Below are 10,801 nucleotides of genomic sequence, written 5' to 3'. Positions count from 1 at the left end.
GTCTGAAATGCTGTATCAAAAAAATTCCCTTGAAACAGATAAGATGATATTCAAACATTTTTGGAGAGAGATAGCTGATTATGATTGACCTCAAGGATTCAAACAACTTTTCTAACTAGCATACCTTTAAAAAAAAGCAACTAGTTCTTTTTTAAATGAAAAAAAAGTAATCTTGATGGTATATTCTTGAGAAACTGGGACCAGAAGAAGTAGTGCACAGGAAGTTTTAATGGAGAAAAAATGTTGTCACTGAGAGAAAAATGGGAAAATCAATGCATAATAATAATATATAACAGTGGCAGTATGCATTCTTAAGCCCTCATGTGGCCAGATAATAGTGTGTAAACAGATTTTTCATTACCTTGTACTAGTAAAAGCATCTCAGGTTTGAAACATATATTACTTAAATAAAACAATGAAGCTCTTTAAACTGAGTATTAAATTCTTAATTCCTGAGCAAATGAGCTTTCCATAAAACACAAACTAAGAAAAGACGTCTTTGCCCTTTGTTGGAGAGCAGGGATATGTTGTGAGGAAGATGTATCCCATGGACAGAGGCTTTGGCATGACTGCAATCTAAATCAGTGAGGATTTTGTCGGCTTTACAGTTGAATTCCGGAATTTACTTTTATTATATGTCCAAGTACCATCCATCTAAGTGGCACCTAACTGATCCATGGGCTCAGAAACACATGTGAATGGAATCTACCTCAAATGGTGGATTTAGTATCACTTAATTACCTAGCATGGAAGGATACCCAGTGCCTTAGACTGGGTTCGCTAAAGAAACAAAATAAGTGAACTTTATATTGAGTTATTGTTAATTGCCATAAAATCGGTTCTAACTCATAGTGATGCTGTATAGTAGTTCTGAGGAGCAGCTGGTGGGTTTGAACTCAGGATCTCTTGGCTCACAGTCCAATGTTGATTCTATAGCACCACAACAAGAGTGTGAACCTTATATAGATATACATAAAGAGAAGTTTATATCAAGGCTATGACTCACAGACTTGTTTTTGGTTGTTGTTAGGTGTCATCAACTCAGTTCTGACTTAGAGAGACCATATAAACAACAGAAAGAAAAATTGTCCAGTCCAGTACCATTCTCACAATTGTTGTTACTCTTGAGCCCATTGCTGCTGTTATTGTACCAATACTTCTTATTGGGGGATCTTCTTTACCAAGCATAATGCCCTCAATGGACTGGTCCCACCTGATACTGTGTCTGAAATATGAGAGACGAAGTCTCAGCATCCTGATTTCTGAGGAGTATTCTGGTTGTACTTTTTCCAACACACATTTATTTGTTCTTCTAACAGTCCATGGTACTTTCAATATTCTTCCTCGACACCATAACTCAAATGGATCACTTATTTTTACAATCTCTCTAATTTATTGTCCAACTTTCATGTACATATGAGGTTATTTTAAATACCATGGCTGGGGTCAGGTGCAACTTAGTCCTAAAACTATTATCTTTGCTCTATAACACTTTAGAATTATTTTGCAGCAGAATTATCTATACATCATTTAATTTCCTGAAGTCTGCTTCCATGAGTGTTGATTGTGAATGCATGAAAATGAAGTCTTGACAATGTCAATCTCTTTTACATTTATCATGATGGTATTTATTACTCCAGTTGTGAAGATTTTTGTTCTCTTTAACTTTAGATGTAATCCTTACTGAAGCCCATAGTCTTTGATATTAATCAGTAAGTATTTGAAGTTTTCTTCACTTTCAGCAAGCAATAATGTATCATCTTCATATCACAAGTTATTAATGAGTCTTCTTCCAAATCTGATGCCATGTTCTTCTTCATATAATCTAGCTTCTTGGATTATTTACTCAGCATATAAATTAAATATGGTAAAAGCACCTGGTTGTATAAGTGGGCAAGTCTGTGGGTTAGATGAACCAAGAGTAGAAAGTTAGGCTGGGGGCAGGCAGGTTTGTCTGCTGATGACTCCAGGATCAGGAGAAACAGAGAAAATAATGGAATTGAGTCCAGATGATGAATCATATGCAGGATCCAGGACCAGCAGAAAGTAGCAAGCTTTGCCTGAATGCCCAATATATTGGAAGCAGGTCGTAGTCCTAAGGAAGACCCTTTTCAATTGATTTGGCTGCTCATAGTAGGTCTCATCATAGACATGATTACATTATACTAGATCTCATAATGGGGGGGATATCTGTATCTTAACTACCAAATCACTGAGAATTCTGGCCCAGTCAAGATGACACAAAACCTTAACTATCCAAGTCCACATATTATCAGCTTGGCACCTGTATCCATAAACCATACATCATTTCTAAATAAAGACAATTATAGATCATTCTTGTGCTTAACGTGATACAACTAACACACATAAAGCTGAAAATGCACTAAATTGATTTGCATCTTATATTTTAAAAGTGTAGCAAACAAAAATATTTTATGGACATATACAAGGAAAAATGTGCTGAGACCTGGGTTTAGAAAACCAGAGAAGACACACTCAACATTTATCAGCCTGAAAGAACTGAATAAAAGCTTCAAGACTATTTTAAATACTGACAGATTAAATGGGAAAAACATTGAATGGTGCAGGAAGCATCAAAAGAAGATGGAAGGAGTACATAGAGTCACTATACTAAAAAGAAATGGTCGATGTTCAACCATTTCAGGAGGTAGTATATGATGATGGTACTGAAGGAAGAAGTTCAAGTTTCATAAAGGGAATGACAAAAAAACAAGGTTCCAGGAATTGACAGAAGGCAAATAGAAATTTTTCATCAAACTGATGTTGCACTAGAGACTTGTAACTAGTATGCAATATTAATGATATTGTCCAATGATTTCTATATTCAGTTGGGTCACTTCTCTTTGAGAGGGGCATAAATATGGATCTCACCCAGTCAGTTGGCCAGGTAGTTGTCTTCCAGATTTCTTGGCATAGATGAGAGAGTGCTTCAGTGCTACATCAGATTGTTGAAAGATTTCAATATGTATTCCATCAATCCCAGAGCCTTGTTCTTTGCCAATGCCAACAATGCATGTTGGATTTCTTCTTTACATCTTCTTTTGATGATTTCTGCAATCATTCAATATTTTGCCCATTTTTTTGTTGCTGGCAAGTTCTGTTGAGTTGATTGTGACCCATTGAGATCCTGTATAGGGTTTCTGAGGAGTGACTGGTGACTTTGAAGTTCAAACCGACTTTGCAGTCCAGCACATTAACACACAGTGCCATACCAGGGCTCCATATTTTTCCCATAGAATCCTTCAATATTGCCAATCAAGCCTTGACATTTGTCCTCAGTTACTTCAGATTGAGAAATGCTGAGAGTGTTCATTCCTTCTGGTTTTCTAACTCAAGATCATTGCACACTTTATTATAATATTTGACTGTCTTCTTGAGCTGACTTTTGAAACATTCTGTTCAATACTTTTACCTCTTCATGTCTTCCATTTGCTTTAGAATCTCTATGCTGGAGAGCAAGTTTCAGAGTCTCTTCAACATCCATTTTGTTTTTTTCCTTCTCTCTTGTCTTCTTAATGACCTTTTGCTTTCTTCCTGTATGAGGTTATTTATGTCATTCCACAACCCTTCTGGTCTTTAGTGTCTAATGCATCAAATCTGTTCTTAAGATGGTCTCTAAATTCAGGTGGGATTTGTTTGAGGTCATATGTTGGCTCTTGTGGACTTGTTTCAGTTTTCTTCAGCTTCAACCTGAACTTGCATATGAGCAGGTAATGATCTGTTCCACAGTCTAGCCCTGGCCTGTTTTAGCTGATGATATGGAGCTTTTCCACCATCTCTTTCCACACATGTAGTCAATTTGATTTCTGTACATTCCGTCTGGTGAGGCTTATGTGTATAACCATCTTTTATGTTGTTTTAAAAAATTTTTGCCATGAAGAAGTTATTGGTCTTGCAAATTTCTATCATGAGATCTTCAGCAACCTTTCTGTCACCTAGGCCATATTTTCCAACTACTGATCCTTCCTCTTTGTTTCCAACATTACAGTACTACATATTACAATCTGCAGTACTTATCAATACATCTTTTTTTTTTTAAAGCTCTTATTGTGAATTGAGTGATAGTTTACATGGAAGAGCACAATTTTTGCACTCCTCCTATCATATTTTGTTTCATTACAATGATTACAATACCCTCTGTGCATCATCACTCAACAGTATTTGCTTCTAATTCCTCTGTTTGTTTTCATGTACACAAAAACAATCAGGAATATATAATAACTTAAACAACCAAAGGGCACATTCTGCAAACCTACCTCCAGGATGCCAGCACACAGCCTTTCTCTTTCCACTAGTATAGGGTTCTCAGCTGCTCTATCTGTCATGTTATGATTTCTGCCTCCATCTCAAGTGTCACTACTTCTCTGGACAGGGTCTCACATTCTGCTCATACTCTTCTCCCTTGATGGTCCTAGGGCCCTCTGTTCCTGGAATGTAAGATTAACTGCTCTCCCCTTTATGTTATAAAACTTCTACATTTACATTTATAACAATCACAATTAGTCATGATAACAATTAGTCACTATTGAATCATAAGATACTTATCCCCATCTCCTTTCACCAGACCCATCTAGACAAGATCAAATCTATTCAGTGGGAACTCTTTCTTTACCCCCATATTCTTAAACTAAACTACCTCTTGAAACCTTGTAAGCCAGTCACTACATGCCTTTTTAGCCCCTCAATTTTAGGTAGCCAATGTCTATGTTACCCATCCCTATGGTCCCTGTGTATAGAGGGGATAGGTTTGATCCTTGATGTGAGGACTCCTTCCCTCTCAGTTGCTATTTTGAGCTGTTAATTCTATAAATATAGGCCAAGTGCATCATATTGTAGCAATTTACACTAGTTTACTTTATCAAAACTTTGGTTACGAATTGGGCTTCGAACCACAAGGTCAGCAGTTCAAAAATACCACCTGTTCCATGGGAGAAAGAGGAGGCATTCTGCTCCTATAAAGATTTACAGCCTCAGAAACACTGTACAGGGTCTCTATGAGTTGGAACTGACTCCATGGCACACAGCCACCACCACCAGTTCAGTTGTGATAATAAGCCATCAAAGCGAATTCAGATGGGTGCCACCTGAAAGTTTGGGCGTACTTGTACATCTCCCCTAACTTCCTATCAGCTGCATGCTTCACTCTCAGCTCTAGCCCTCTCCATAGGTGGGTCCTTACCCGTGGCTTAGTAGTCTACAGGTCTCACCATACTCTGACCAACCAGCCCTTTCTCTTCTCTCTCTCATCTCCAGGTTGATTGGATTCTATGGAACATGGTCAAACTAATCATATTTCTTCATTACTATCTTCCCCCAATTCCACTCACCAGCAGATAAACATGGTCGCCAGCAACCTTACATGCCAGCTATTGTATTCCCTTTGAGTTTTAGTCTTGGAGGGAGGTTTGTCCTAAAGGGATTTGATTGTTTGCCTTGATGGCTCCCCAGTGAACAACTTGTTTGTTCTTGTAGTTGCCAATAACACTGAAATTTTGTTTTGGATTTTCCTGCTGGTCTCTCTTTCAAGAAGTCTCTCTTCCTCTAGCTGCTCCATGCTGGTCTGTTTGTCTTTTCTGGTGGGAATGTCCCACCTCATTAGATTCTGGATGGGGCTCAGGATTCTACCTAAGGTGCTATATACTATAAGGCTCTGCACTGATCAGACTACCTGAAAGGGTTCTAGATTTTGTCTATTTCACTGGGCAAGTTCTAGAACCCCTTTTAGATATTCCAATCAGTTATAGGTTGAAGATAGGCTTACAAGTCATCTGTAATCATACTTCCCAATATTCCTTTCTATCCCACTCATGTCTATTTTACAATAGTAGGCAATGGAAACCCGTATCCATAAGACAGTCAAGTATCTTAACAAGATTTCCCCACTTTTACCCATTCAATCTATGCCTCGATCCCTGTATCACAGATCCATGTCCCATTTACACCGTGAAAACCTAGCTAAGTGTTCCCCTATCTACCTTGTCCTTCCATCCTTTTCTCCCTTCTTATGTTTTGCCCTCTCCTTTCTTGTATATTGCCAGTAATTATGAATACATCTTGATTGCATGTTTGATCAATTTCAGACTGAAGAAATTTGGAGATTTCATTAATTTGTTCAACAAGGGCTTCAGTGGTTGATGTATAAATTTTAATAATACTGGTATTAACTAGTCTTACTTGTTTGTCATTGTTGTTAAGTGCCATTGAGTTAATTCCAACTCATTAGCATTTCTGTATTGGGTTTTTGAGGAGTAGGCTTGAACTGCTGGCCTTGAGTTTCACAGTGACCTTGCAGCCCAACACATTAACCTGCAGTGCCACACCAGAACTCCAGTCAACCTTGTTGTTGTTGTTGTCAGGTGCCATCGAGTCAGAACCGGCTCATAGCGACTCCATGCAGAGCAGAATGAAACAATGTTCGATCGTGGGCCAACCTCACCACCGCTGTCACCCTTGAGTTCATCAGTGATGCCACCTGGCTGATCCATCTCGTTGGGGGTCTTCCTCTTTTTCTCTGACCCTCCATCTTACCCAGAATGACATCCTTCTCCAGTGACTGTTCTCTTCTGACAATATGTCCAAAGTATGAGAGACGAAGCTTAGCCATTCTGGCCTATAAGGAGCACTCTGGCTGCACTTCTTCCAAAATAGATCTATTGGTTCTTTTGGCAGTCCATGGCACTTTTAGTATTCTCCTCCAACACCACAACTCAAAGGCATCAATTCTTCTACGATCTTCCTTATTCACTGTCCAGCTTTCGCATCCATATGAGGCTATTGAAAACACAATGGCCTGGGTCAGGCGCACCCTAGTCCTCAAGCTGACATCTCTGCTCTTCAACACTTAAAGAAGTTCCTGTGCAGCAGATTTGCCCAATGCAATACATCGTCTGATCTCTTGACTGCTGCTTCCATGAGTGTTGACAGTTGATCCAAGAAGAATGAAGTCCTTGACAACTTCAATCTTTTCTCTGTTGATAAGAATGAGTTGTGGGATGCCATCAAGGACATTCTACATGAAGAGAGCAAAAAGTCATTAAGAAGACAAGAAAGAAGGAAAAGGTCAAAATGGATGTCAGAGGAGTCAACCTTGTAGGTGTATGGATATTATCCTATCAGAGACATTTTATTTTAAGAGAGATCTTGACATGTTCTTTTTGATGATGAATGAAATGCCATTTCTCTTCTATTTACCATTCTGAAATAGTAAACCATGTGATTGTCAAATTCAAACTGGCCAATACCATTCCATTTCAGATCACAGATGCTTAGGATATTGAAGTTTATGCGTTCGATTTCATTGTTGTCAATTTCTTATTTTTCTTATAATCATAGTTTGCACATTCCATGTTCCAACTGTTAACATTTTAAACAGATATTTCTGTTCATTTTAAGGTGTACCCCATCAACACATTAAGGTTCCAAAGGTTTTAATCTATTCGTATCATGGTCAACTCTACTTTTATAAAGCAGTTTATCCCGGTAGTATTTTGAGTGCCTTCTAACCTGAGGGGTCATTGTCCAATACTATATCTAACAATATTCTTATGATCTTCTTCATATTTCAATATTCAGTATTCTGATGTTGTCAGTGTTCCACTGCTATTCATAGGATTTCAGTGACTAAACATTTGTAAGTAGTCTGTCTCTTCTTCTTACTGGTCTTTCTTCATCTGGGAGCTCAGCTGAAACCTGTACAGCATGATGATACTGATGGGATACATAATACCTGTGGTATAACTTCCAGAATAACAATAACACCAAAGCCACCACAGTACAGCAAACTGACTGATGAGTGGTGGTTTTAGCATACAACACCTGATATCCCAACAAACTAGTCACCAGGCCTGACTCAGTTAAGCTTCTGAGATAAGACAAGATTGGCTGCATTCATGTTAGTGTGGCTACAAAAATAAAAAAATGGCTAACACCATACCACAGTAGCCATTTTTGTTGTTGTTGTTAAGTGCAGTCGAGTCGGTTCCAACCCAAAGTGACCCTGTATAGGGTTTCTGTGGAGCAGCTGCTAAGCTTGAACTGCTGATCTTACTGTTCAAATGGCTTTGCAGTCTGGCACATTTACCTACAGTGCCACACTAGGACTCCAACAATAGCCATTGTTGTTGTTGTTGTTAGGTGCCAAGGAGTCAATACCAACTCATAGTGACCTTATGCACAGCAGAATGAAACACTGCCTGATCCTGGGCCAACCTCATTACAATTGCCACTCTTGAATCCATTGATGCTGCCACTTGGCCAATCCATCTCATTGGGGTCTTCTTCTTTTTCTCTGACCCTCTGTCTTACCAAACATGATATCCTTCTCCAGCAACTGCCCCCTCCTGACAATATGTCCAAAGTATGAGAGACGAAGCTTGGCCATCTTAGTCTCCAAGGAGCATTCTGGCTGCACTTTGTCCAAAACGGATCTATTGGTTCTTTTGGCATCCCATGGAACTTACAATATTCTCCTCCAACACCACAACTCAAAAATATGAATTCTTCTATGGTCTTCCTTATTCACTGTCCAGCTTTCACATCCACATGAGGTTATTGAAAATACCATGGCTTGGGCAAGGTGCACCTTATTTCTCAAGCTGACATCTTTGCTCTTCAACACTTTAAAAAGGTCTTGTGCAGCAGATTTGCAGGATGCAATACGTTGTTTAATTTCTTGACTGCTGCTTCCGTGAATGTTGACAGTTGATCCAAGAAGAATGAAGTCCTTGACAACTTCAATCTTTTCTCCGTTGATAAGAATGTTGTTTATTGGTCCAGTGGTGAGGATTTTTGTTTTCTTTACATTGAGATGTAATCCATGCTGAAGGCTGTGTTCTATGATTTTCATCAGTAAATGTTTTAATCCCTCTTCACTTTCAGCAAGCAAGGTTGTATCATCTGCATATCGCAGGTTGTTAATGAGCCTTCCTCCAATCCTGATGCCATGTTTTTCTTCATATAAGCCAGCTTCTCAGAAGAGTTGTTCAGCATACAGGTTGAATGAGTATGGTGAAAGAATACAACCTTGTCACACACCTTTTTAAATTTTTAAACCATTTAGTGTTTTCATGTTCTGTTCGGACAACTTCTTCTTGGTCCTGGTACAATTAAGTGTTCCGGAATACTCATACTTCACAATGTTGTCCATAGCTTCTCATGATCCACACAATATACCATAAGAGGGAGGTTTGAAAAAAAAAAAAAATTATGAAGAAAGGGAAAGAAATGACAAGGAGTTCCAGAGTTAAAATCAATAGAGGCAAATACTTTTATATACAAAATTCTGCAATGGCTATCTATGGGTATATACTTAGAAAGACACTAAGTCTGAGTAGCTATAAGGAGACTGAGTATATAAATGTATATATATTATTCACAGAGATTGTTTATACATGAGTATTTACCTTTGCTGCATATAGATCCATGAACACTGGTGAAGCATACAAGGGGCAAAATTATGAATCACAGCCAAACATTTTGGTGGCTCAAATGTCATCCTCAGAGGACACCATGGTTCACATAACATAATCTACAAAGACAATGTTCTACATCCTATCATGGTGAGTATTAACATAGCATTTAAGAGCTCATAAGAGACCATGCAACTATTGGTATCTTCAGAGGAAAGAAGAGTAATGAAGTTTGAAGATTCCTGGAAACATTTAGTCTAGTGGACCACTGGATCAAAGAACATCACTCTCCATGATGTGAGACTACAAGAAATTGATGATGCCAACTGCTCTGAAAGGGATCACACTAGGAAGATTTGGCTAGAGTGGGACAAAATGTGAAACAAAACTCAACATAATAAAATAAAAGACCAGGCCTATTGTTCATATAGAGACTGGTGGAATCCCAAGACTATGGTCCTTGACCACCCTTCAGGTCTGGAATGGATTCATCCTTGTGGCTCAATTTAAAGTGATATAATAGATAGGTCTGTCTGGGTAACACCAATAATAGTGTGGTGTGCAACACCACAGAAGGGTCGACCATGTGAGATCAAAAGGGCAGCATTTACCCAAAGAAAAAGTTCATAAGGGTTAAGAAAGAAGGAGGAAAGGAAACAAGAATCACAAGGAGAATGTGGACTAAGTAATGTTACATGGATGGAATTGCAATCAGTGAGATGAAATGAAGTGTATATGATTTTTTAAAATTCAAGCCAGTCTGCAATAAACACTTTAAAAAAATAATTCAAATACTTATTTCATTGAGCAACCCTCTTAAAGTGCTAAAAACCAAAGATATCACATTAAGAACTAAGGTGCACCTAAATCAAGCAATGGTATTTTCAGTTGCTTAATGCATCCTGGTGTAGTACTGTGGGTTAATGCACTAGACTTCAAAGTCCTTTTGAACTGTAAGGTTGGCAGTTCTAGATCACCAGGCGCTCCTCTGAAAACCCACACAGGTTTTTTTATGGGTAGGAAGTCACTCGACAGCACTTAATAACAACACTGTGCACTGCACAATGTGCACTGGACTGCAAACCACAATGTCTGCAGTTCAAGTCTAACTGCTTGTCCTCAGAAGCCCTATACAATGTCCTTATGAGTCAGAATTAACTGGATAGTGCATTAAAACAACAACAAAATCATATGTAAATGGAGACTGGACATGAATAAGACTCAAGAAAAATGGATGCATTGAATTATAGTGTTTGTAATAGGTACGGTTTTGTGTCACCTTCTCTGGGCAAGGATTCTCAGTAACTTAGAAGTTAATATGTAGTTATGACCTCCATATTAATGCCTAATATGTTGTATTTATCACCATGAGG

Source organism: Chrysochloris asiatica, unplaced genomic scaffold, assembly GCF_000296735.1.
Source record: "Chrysochloris asiatica unplaced genomic scaffold, ChrAsi1.0 scaffold00268, whole genome shotgun sequence".
NCBI classification, from domain to species: Eukaryota; Metazoa; Chordata; class Mammalia; order Afrosoricida; family Chrysochloridae; genus Chrysochloris; species Chrysochloris asiatica.
The sequence above is the reverse complement of the archived record's forward strand: the minus strand, read 5'-3'. Positions refer to the sequence as shown.